We start from the raw sequence: 9423 nt of genomic DNA on the forward strand, positions 1-9423 counted from the left end.
GCTCCCTTGCGCTGCGGGTCGCAGCCTTTCCGCAGCGCGCTGGTGTGAGCCATGCGTGCCTGGCCGTGAACGCCAGAGTTAATGCAGGTGACTAGAGACGCTGCGAGCATCCTCAGCAGTTCCCCCCTGGGAGGGAGTCAGCCAGGACCAGAAACAGCCCTCGCAGAAACAATTCCCTTCAGTTTTCCCAGCAAAGGGAACTCCGTCATGGAAACTGAAATTTCCATTTATTTTTTTTTTTTCCCATATATTTCCATCCAAATATCCATATATTCCGTCTCATTCATTTCTCTTGTGTTTCAGAGCGGTCCTTTGTTCTATCGCACGCTGCTGCGCTACTGCCCGGCCCAGAGTGCAAGGGTGCAAAATGGGACTGTCGCAAGCCCTCCTTTCCTTCTGTTGGGCCAGGAGGATTTCATGTTGGAGTACGGGGTTACTCTCTCCAGCTCCCACAACACAGGACACAGGAAGAGTAATGTTGGGTTTTGGGATACTTGGTGCTGAGTGTGTCATGAATGGAGTATTTCTGCAGGTGTTAGTAGCCAGGTTACCAGCCTGTGGAAGGTTTGCTCTGGGATGCAACTGAGCAGAGGACAGGAAGACTTACTGGAGGTCCTGGATAAAAATATGCTTCTTCATTAAACAAAGCAAAAAAAAAAAAACCCAAAACAAAAACAAAACCAAAATACAGTTTGGCTTGGGTACAGGTACCAACCCATCCCAACAGCATGTTCCTCGGTACATTGCTTTGCTTTGTGATGGACGCTGAAAAGCTGGTAACGCCCCTCATGGCCTCAAAGCTTGCCCCATGAGATTTGTATTGGAGATCTCTTAGGTTGGAAGTTTGTACTGAGAATAAGTCAGCTTTTATTTGGGAAGTTTATTAAGCGTGTGGCTTACTACAGCCACAGAACCACAACAACCACTAGGCTCTCTTTTCCCCACCGTGCCATCCCCTTTGCTCCTCTCCTGGCTTCCGGGTGCAACTTCTGTGTGCACCACGGTGAGTCGCCTCCCACTGAGCCCTTTCCAGACCTGGTTTTGCCAACCTGAAGCACCTCGGGTGCTGCTCTCCATGCTCCTTTCCCTGCCTGTCCCATGCCATGAGCATCCCCTTTTTTTCCTTTGGTGGCAACACCAGAGGAACTAGGATGTCTGTGGGTAAGAAAGCAGTACCACAAGGGTTTGGTAGCTCCTGCTGGCTTTTGCTTTTTCTTCCAGCTGGTCCCCGCTATCCATGTGCCCTTGTGGCAGAGGCAGGTGGTGCATGTGCCCTGTGCTGGTTTGGGGAGGTGCAGCTGCTGCGGCTGGCTCAGGAGAGGGTAAGCAAGAAAGCCTTATCAGCCAAGGCACCTTGCTTTGAAGCCTGCTGCCGGGCAGGATAAAACGATAGAGAAACCCAGAAACCCAGACTACCTTCAGAACCCAACTCCCGAATGCCTCAGCTCAGTGTCACACGGCTCTCACAGAAGCTAGTACAAGTGAAGGAAGGAAACAATCCATCCAGATAATAAATTCCTTAGTGCTGCTTTCTAGAGGCGAGCATGGATGGATAAACCCTCTGTGAACTACAAGGGTGCCCATGTGCCCCCATCCTCACATCCCGTCTTTGGCCATTTACCTCCTGGTATGCTTACAGTCAAGTACAAGAGTGGGCATGCAGCAGTTTGAAGTCCAAAATATTGCTGTGGGATTGTTGTATGAATGCCTGAAATAACTGGACAGTAATACAATTTTTGTGATCTGCACTTGATTCTTAGAGTGTACTAGTTACTGTCATGACAGCTCATAACAAAAATGATAGAGGAATGTGGGTCATCCGGATAGGGAAAAAAAGCCACACACCCAGAAAACACACCCTGTTTTCTTATTATTTTTGTCTTTTTTTTAAAAAACTATGGAGTGTCTCATTGTTTAACTCAACAGTGCTGTAGCTGTCCCATGCACACAGTCGCTTGACTGTGGGGGACTTTGCTTCTCATGTGCCCTCACCTCCCACCCACCTTCCTCACAGCCATAAACGCAAGATACTTCTCTCCCCCAAGCTGTTGGAGAGGGAACGTGGCTGTTAAAAATATGCAGGTTGACTCTGGGGAGGTTGGAAACCAAACAAATTTTGTGCTTCAGCAGATTGCTATATGCCGTGTCATACCCACGAGTCACTTGATAGGACGGCGAGCCGACAGACGGCTCTTGGCAGATGTGGGGGAAACCAGGAAGCACTTTTAAAGACACATCTTTATACTTCAGGAACGTGGTTTTCCTTGCTCCTTCAAGTCAGAGAATGTGGCTCAAGGAAGGACAGAGTAGAAATGCAGTGAAGGCTTCAAAAAATCAGTCCATAGACGGTTTCTCTTGCAAAAGCACTGGAGGCATTGATGAATGCCACCCATGCATGATAAGAATGAATTGCTACACTCCTTTGATGTGTGGAAAGACTGGAGGAGAGAAAGTTGGCAGGTCTAAATTTAGGTGCCCTCAAGTGAATTAATCAGCACCACTTAGATGTAGGCCAGTAAAAAGGGCTGTATTTTTGGAGAGCCCATGCACCCCATGACCCTCATGAACATCCAGGTGGGATTTCAATGAAAATTTGACCTCTTTCAATCATCTTTAAAGCTCCTCTGGGTGGAAGGCATCAGTTTTTTGACAAAGGAAGAGAAAAGAGCGCAGGGACCCAGATCCAGCAGCTTGTGGTAACTTCTCACAAGTTAACCCCTCCAGGCTCCTGTGAGCATATCTAAGACAAACTTCTGTCTCCGAAAACCACTATTAAGCCACCCAACCACTCAATGTGTGATGCAGTAAAAGGGACAGCTACAGGGAAATTATGACTCTGGTCATGACACAGGTGGTAACTTATGGCCAGCATTAAGCAACGGTGCAGAGTGCTGCAGAAATGATGAAGCTGCTAGAGGCAACAACTCCAGGCACGGCTGCATCAGATTTTATCGTAGGAAGGCCGGGTTATTTGCCACTGCCTCACAATAGAAATTAGGAGTGTTGCACCTGGCCCTGACACTGCAACAAAGCAGCAGCCTTTAATTGTACTTTCCCTTTCCTTCCAGCCTGCTCTACTTGAAGATTTTGCGTTTGTAACTCTAATAACAGGTGCAATAAATATTTAATAATTAGATAGGTGTGCTTGGTGTTGTGCCAGCGTATGCCATGGAGCAAACATGCTTCTCCCTCCCATGATGATGTACGAGCAATGTAATTACCCATACTCTTTTGAATGCTTGGTGTACCATGTCTAGTTAAAAGATGAGAAGCTCAGGAAAAAAAAGGAGAACAAGGGTCTTGGCCACAGTTCATCTCCCCTTGCCAAGGGGGGGATATTGGTTAACCGAGCACTTCCTCCTGAGAGCCAAGAAAAAATGTGTGTTACTACCCTCCCACCCATTATCACTCCATTTTTGGCAAGTTCTTTGGAGTAAGCATTCTCAAAACACTCCAGAGCTGATGAAGCTGGTATTTTTGGGCCTTGTATGAGAAGGAACCTACCCGTTTTTAAGGAAACCTTCTGTGAGCTCACCTGGGTTTATATCTGGGTTTATCTCTGGGCCTCCAGAAAGGGAGATACCGCTGGCATGGTGTTTGCAAACATGGGAACGCTCATCTGCACTCTTCAGTGTCAAGGCACTTCAGGTCTTGAGCTGAGAAACTGACATGTGTTGTGATTGCCTGAAGTATCTCAAACTCAGCCTGAGATTTTCAGTCACCTCCTCCATGCTCAGAGCCTCTGTTCTTCCTCAGGGAGCAGGGTGGGCTTGACCAAGGTGCTTGACACCTGCATTTTTCCTAGGGGACTCCGTTTTTTTTTCTAGAGGACCCAGTGTTTTTCCTAGGGGACGCTGCTGGATCTGTCTGCGCCCTATGTCCCCCGCTGCGACACATGAACAAGACTCTTTCGGGGGCAGGAGGGTAAATGCCCAACAGTACTGCAAGGTGCTTGTGCTGGAGGGCAGCAGAAGCCAAAGAGAAAAAGAGAAGTTCAAGGCCTGGCCAAAGTATGAAACTGAAATTTTGTACTTTGTGGTTGCTGTGCTTGCACTGGGTGTCTGCAGAGTGGGACATCAGTGCTGCACCAAGAGAATCCTGGAGAGGAGACAGTGAGGGATTTTTGCCTTCCTGGGCACGTTTGCATTGTTACGGCTTTCTGTCTGGGGGAGCATATGTGCTGGTTTTGCCTGATCATAGGCAAACACTGGTGTGTCAGGACAAGCCATTGGTGCACATGTGGAGCTGTCTTTGAGGAAGCAAGTGGTGAGAAATAGGGTGTGTGGGGGTGTCTGCATGGAGGACGAAAGCAGGCTGACGTGTGTTTTGCTTTCAGGTGTGATGGGTTGACCCTAGCTAGCTGCCAGATGCCCACCAAGCTGCTTTATCACTCCCCTCCTCAGCTGGACAGGGGAAAGAAAATAGGATGGAAGGCTCATGGGTCAAAATAAGGACAGGGAGATTGCTCAGCAGTTACCATCACAGGCAAAACAGACGTGGCTTGGGGAAATTAATTTATTGCCAATTAAAAGTCAGAGTAGGATAATGGGAATAGGAACAAACCTTGAAACACCTTCCCCCCACCCCTCCCTTCTTCCCACGCTCAACTTCACTCCTGATTTCTCTCCCTCCTCCCCCTGAGCGGCACAGGGGAAAGGGGAATGGGGGTTGGGGTCAGTGCATTCCATGTCTCTGCTGCTCCTTCCTCCTCAGGGCAGGACTCCTTACGCTCCTCCCAGACCCCATGGCAGACGGTCGCCCACGAACTGCTCCAACGTGGGTCCCTCCCTCCCACGGGGTGCAGTCCCTCAGGCACAGACTGCTCCAGCGTGGGTCCCCCGCGGGGTCACCAGCCCGGCCAGCCAACCTCTGCTCCGGTGCCTGGAGCCCCTCCTGCCCTCCTGCTGCACCAGCCTGGGGGGCTGCAGGGCTGCTCCTCTCACATCCTCTCACTCCTCTCTTCCAGCTACTGTTGTGCAGCAGTTTTTCCCCTTCTTAAATACATTATCCCAGAGGCACTACCACCCCACTAACAAAAGCTTGCCACTCAAACCCAGTACACTGGGGAAACAGTCCAGTGCATTTGTTCAGAGTTCATCTGAAATGAGCGCCTGGAAATGACTAATCTATGTATTTCAGCCACGATGAGGCTGCTCTTTGTCATGTGGATAGGACCCTGCTCATCAGAGGGTTCCTGGGAAATGAACAGGCCCCACCCAAGGACGGGCGGGTTACACTAAGCGTCCTCCAGCACAGTCTGCAAGTCCTCTTGATTTTCCTTGTCTTAAATACAAGTTCTGTGAATGAAATACACTGGGTTGCTGTTTTATTAATGAAGTTACACTCACATCTGTGGTAAAAGCAGCATGCAGGATCAATGTCATGCCCGGATGCTTTGTAAGGCAATGTAGAGAAGTTGCAAGCTGTGATGATGCTTAGCTGCCTTTTAAGAGCTCGGTAACAGACAGAAAAAAAATCCATATGCACCAGATGCAGGCTGCTGCGGTTTCGCTAAGTGTTTTCTCTGACTGTGACCATTCAGATGTCCTCACATCAAGCCCCAGTCTGATCTCCTGGGTGAACACTTTGCCTTTTGGTCTAATGCCTTTTGGCAGCCTGCTGCAGCAGAGCGCACTGTGCTGCTTGCGGGAAGCAGCACGTGGGAAGTGGCGTGGGGAATACAGAGATTCAGTTCTTCATTTCACTTTGCATCACATTCAAATTACAAACTGGTATCAATAACAAACTTTGCTTTTGAGTACCTGATACCCATCTCTCCTTGAGCAGCTGTTTTGCTTTGTTTCTCTCTCTTCAAGCTTTCCCCCTGGCCCCTTCACCTTGCTTTTTTCTTCATTCCTGATGTCTCCTGGGATTTTTTCCTTCCTCCTCACCATGTTCTCTTTCTTTTTGTCTGGAAGTAAAATACTGCATTTCTGAGTAGTTCTCAATCTACTTCACACACCTCTGCCTACCTGCACAACCTGCAGGCTGAGGGACACAGATGTTGGGCCTCCAGGTGTTTCTTCTGCATAAGCCAGAGAGATAACTGGAGACTTTGACCTTCAGCAGAGCTGATTTAAAAATATGTGATGTGGTTTGGATGCCAAGGCAAGAGAGTTGTCCAGGGCTTATCAGGAGGGCATGGGGCTCACATACCCCCCGTGCCTCCAGCACTGCACACTCCCTGGGCCACTGCAGAGATGAATTCAGCCACAGGGTTCCTAAGCTCAGAGGGCTGCTCTCTGTGGGACATGGCAGCCCCAAAAACTTAGAACGGATGCTGGGCATTGGGTCATCTTCACTAGCTTCAGAAGGGCAAGTCTGGTATCTCTCCTAGGATCTCCATACAGCTCTTACTTTCCTGCTCCAGTTGGGACCCTGCAATGGGCTGACCTCGTGCCTGGTGTGAGTTTAGCAGGCACAGTAAGGAAGTGGCAGCATCATGGAGGAAAAATGATGGAAAAAGGGCAGCAAGCTGGCTTTGGGCCTCCATCTCAGGAGGTCTCAGGGCTTGCACATCGCCTTACACCTGGGGTGGCACCACATGCCTCCTGCAAGGTGAACCTCAGAACACTACGTATCGCCTCAACACTGCTTTCTGCCCTTGCACCCACAGCTATTCCCAGGATGGGGGTTTGATGAGACTCTGAAAATGAAAGTGTATGGTTGTCTCTGCAGTTCATGAAACATCAATGTCTCATTTCCGTACCTAAAAACAAGAGTGATCCATCTCTTGATGCTGGCTCAGGTCAGTGGGTGACTGTGTGTGGGTAGGGAGCTAAGTTTAAAAAACATATAGTCTGTGATTTCCTAGAGGCTCATTAGCAGAAATGTAATCCTCACTAAAGGGAGATGTACACAAGTTCTTGTTTCCAGAAGTACACAAGCAATTGCATTTCTGTGCCTGGAGAGGTGATGCTGAAGAGCCTGTGTTTACACTGCAGAAGTTCTCCAGCTGACAGTTTCCAAAGCAATTGTATTTTTGGATGTGCAAATTATGCAGTGACCAATTTTAGAGAGCAGGGATGGGTGAGAAGATGGTCACCACATCCTGGAAAAACTTAGGCTCCTTGAAGGTACCTTCAAAGCAGTTGAAAACCAGGGCATCCAAAATCTCTAGCCAGATCAAAACAAGTTGAGGACTTCTCTTCTGCTGAGATGCCCTAAAGCAGACAGGAAGAAACAACACTAGCTGGCTGCCTCGTGAGACATGCATCTGCTCACTTGCCTCTTCCACGCACTTGGAGGTGGCTGTGATTCATGCAATGGCAGGAAGGCTTGAGGAACCACACAGCCAGAGCCCCAGGACAGAGGAGCCTCCCCTTCTAGTCTGACTTATCCATCCACCATCTCAAGCCACTGCCTGACCTGGGCAGAAGAGATGCTGTAAATAGTGTCACATCCATGCTGGTGGCAGGCGTCATTTATTTCATAAGGCTTTCACAGCTGCTTGGCCAATGCATTTGTGGGGCTCATGGGTCCATCCATATGGCCAGGGTGACCACCAGCAGATGGTACCCAAGTGTACGCCTGGTCACAGGTCATGCAAATGCTGGTGATGGGTTTCAGGCATCTGTTGGCACTGGGTGTCTTGTCTATCGGTGCAGAGGAGGACAGGGAGCCTCCTCCTGGGCAGCCTGCAGGGCGTAAGAAGAAAACAAAGCCTTCTCTTTCCCCACCAGATATGGAGCCGTGGAGCCCAGGCCATCGTTCTCTGCTGGGAACCTCAATAGCTATGGCAGTGCCTGATGGAGAGAGGAGCGCTGGGTCACTCTCCACCATCTCTATAACCAGGCTGAACCTCAGCCTCTGACTCGCAGAGGCTTTCAAGTTACTTGGCTGTGCCACCTGCGGACCATGCACCTCCCAGTCAAGCTGCGGTCATGTGCCTAGTGAAGGTGCAGGGGAACGTGCGGACCTTCCCTTAATTTTCTGCTCTGTTTGAAAGGTGAATGCTGCTGTGGCCAAATCCATCATACCAACTCCCTGACCCCCTGGAGGGCAAAGGATGTGACAGTGATTAATGATGCAGGGAGTCATAGCTGCTGCTTTTCCTTCCTGTCCTGCACATTTAACCCCCCTTGTGCATGCTGTCGTATCCTAGAGGATGCACAAGAGAGCCCAACTTCCAAATGAAACAGCGTTCAGCTGCAAGGGGGACCTGAAGATCTGTATGCATCACGTGATTCTCCTGGGTAGTTAATGTTTACCACCTTTCTGGCTAATTAACAGGAACCAAACAATTCTGGTTTATTGCCATGCAATTTCTTCTCCTGTCAACACGGAATGACTTATGAGAAGTTTCTGAGAAGTGTGACACTTATTAACAGCCTTCAGGCAGCCCTGTCCTGATGAGAGATGCTTCTGGATGAAGGCAATGCTACCGCCACCAGAGACAAATGGGCTGAACACCCCTGCCTGCTCTTGGGTGCCCTGCTGCAAGGACAGGCATCAGCTTCTTCCATGGCCACCCCATGTTTGGTGTCGGTGGGTGGTCTTGATGCAGCAGGGAGGTTTGTAGGGGCGGCGCCTGGGGAGTCCACATGGGCTGGTGGGCTTCAGCGTGGTCATCCGCTTTCTGGCAAACCCTGGCTTTTCCCGTCAGTGTGGCAGCATGGCACCTGGCAAGCACCAGTCCACAGGGATAGATGAGGCATCCTCTGTTCCAAAAAGAGTCACCCCTCACTGTTACCTGGGGAAGATCCTGTCTCAGTCACAGGTGCTTTAAGATTTGGAGATTTTCTTCAGATTTGACCCAAATTCAAGTTGTGAACTTGAACCTTGCCATGGAGCTCAGCAGGGGCTCTTCAACCCGTGCTTGTGTTGCACAATGCCAGCGTGGCAGCCATGCCAGCTGAGCACCCGCTGTCCTAGACTTACCCTTCATCATCTTGTTTATATATTTTCCTTCTAACATCATCACAGCAGCAGCTACAAAGCATGGAAACTTAGCAATATAGAAATTATAGAGATGCAAAAGTTTGTTCTGTTTTGTTAAGAACTGAAAGAAAAAAAGGCTGCAGGCAGGAAATAGGGTGATGCAACGTAAAGAAAGGAAATTCAAAGTTTTTTTGTGTGGTCCCATGCTCTAATTTCAACATCTGAGAGAGAGGCTGCAATAACAGCATCCAGACAAGGAGCTGGTCTAGACAGGCCAATTAATGTTGCAGAGTCCTCCAAGCTCTTAACAAGATTAAGGGCTCTCTTGATTCATTTCTCTTTTCAGTATTGGAATAAAGGCCCAGTTTTTGTCAACAGCCTCTTACAGAAAGCATGTTTGTCATTGCAGCAAACTGTTTTATTCTGGGGGGAGGATTGTGTGCAAAAAGAAACTGGTCCAGTCGAGACTCCCTGCTCATGTCAGTGGGAAGCCTGACCTCATTCCCAAGTGCTCTTACTTGGCAGCTTTGCTCCCAGTCTCCT

The sequence above is a fragment of the Egretta garzetta genome, unplaced genomic scaffold (assembly GCF_000687185.1).
Source record: "Egretta garzetta isolate BGI_Z169 unplaced genomic scaffold, ASM68718v1 scaffold22, whole genome shotgun sequence".
NCBI lineage: Eukaryota > Metazoa > Chordata > Aves > Pelecaniformes > Ardeidae > Egretta > Egretta garzetta.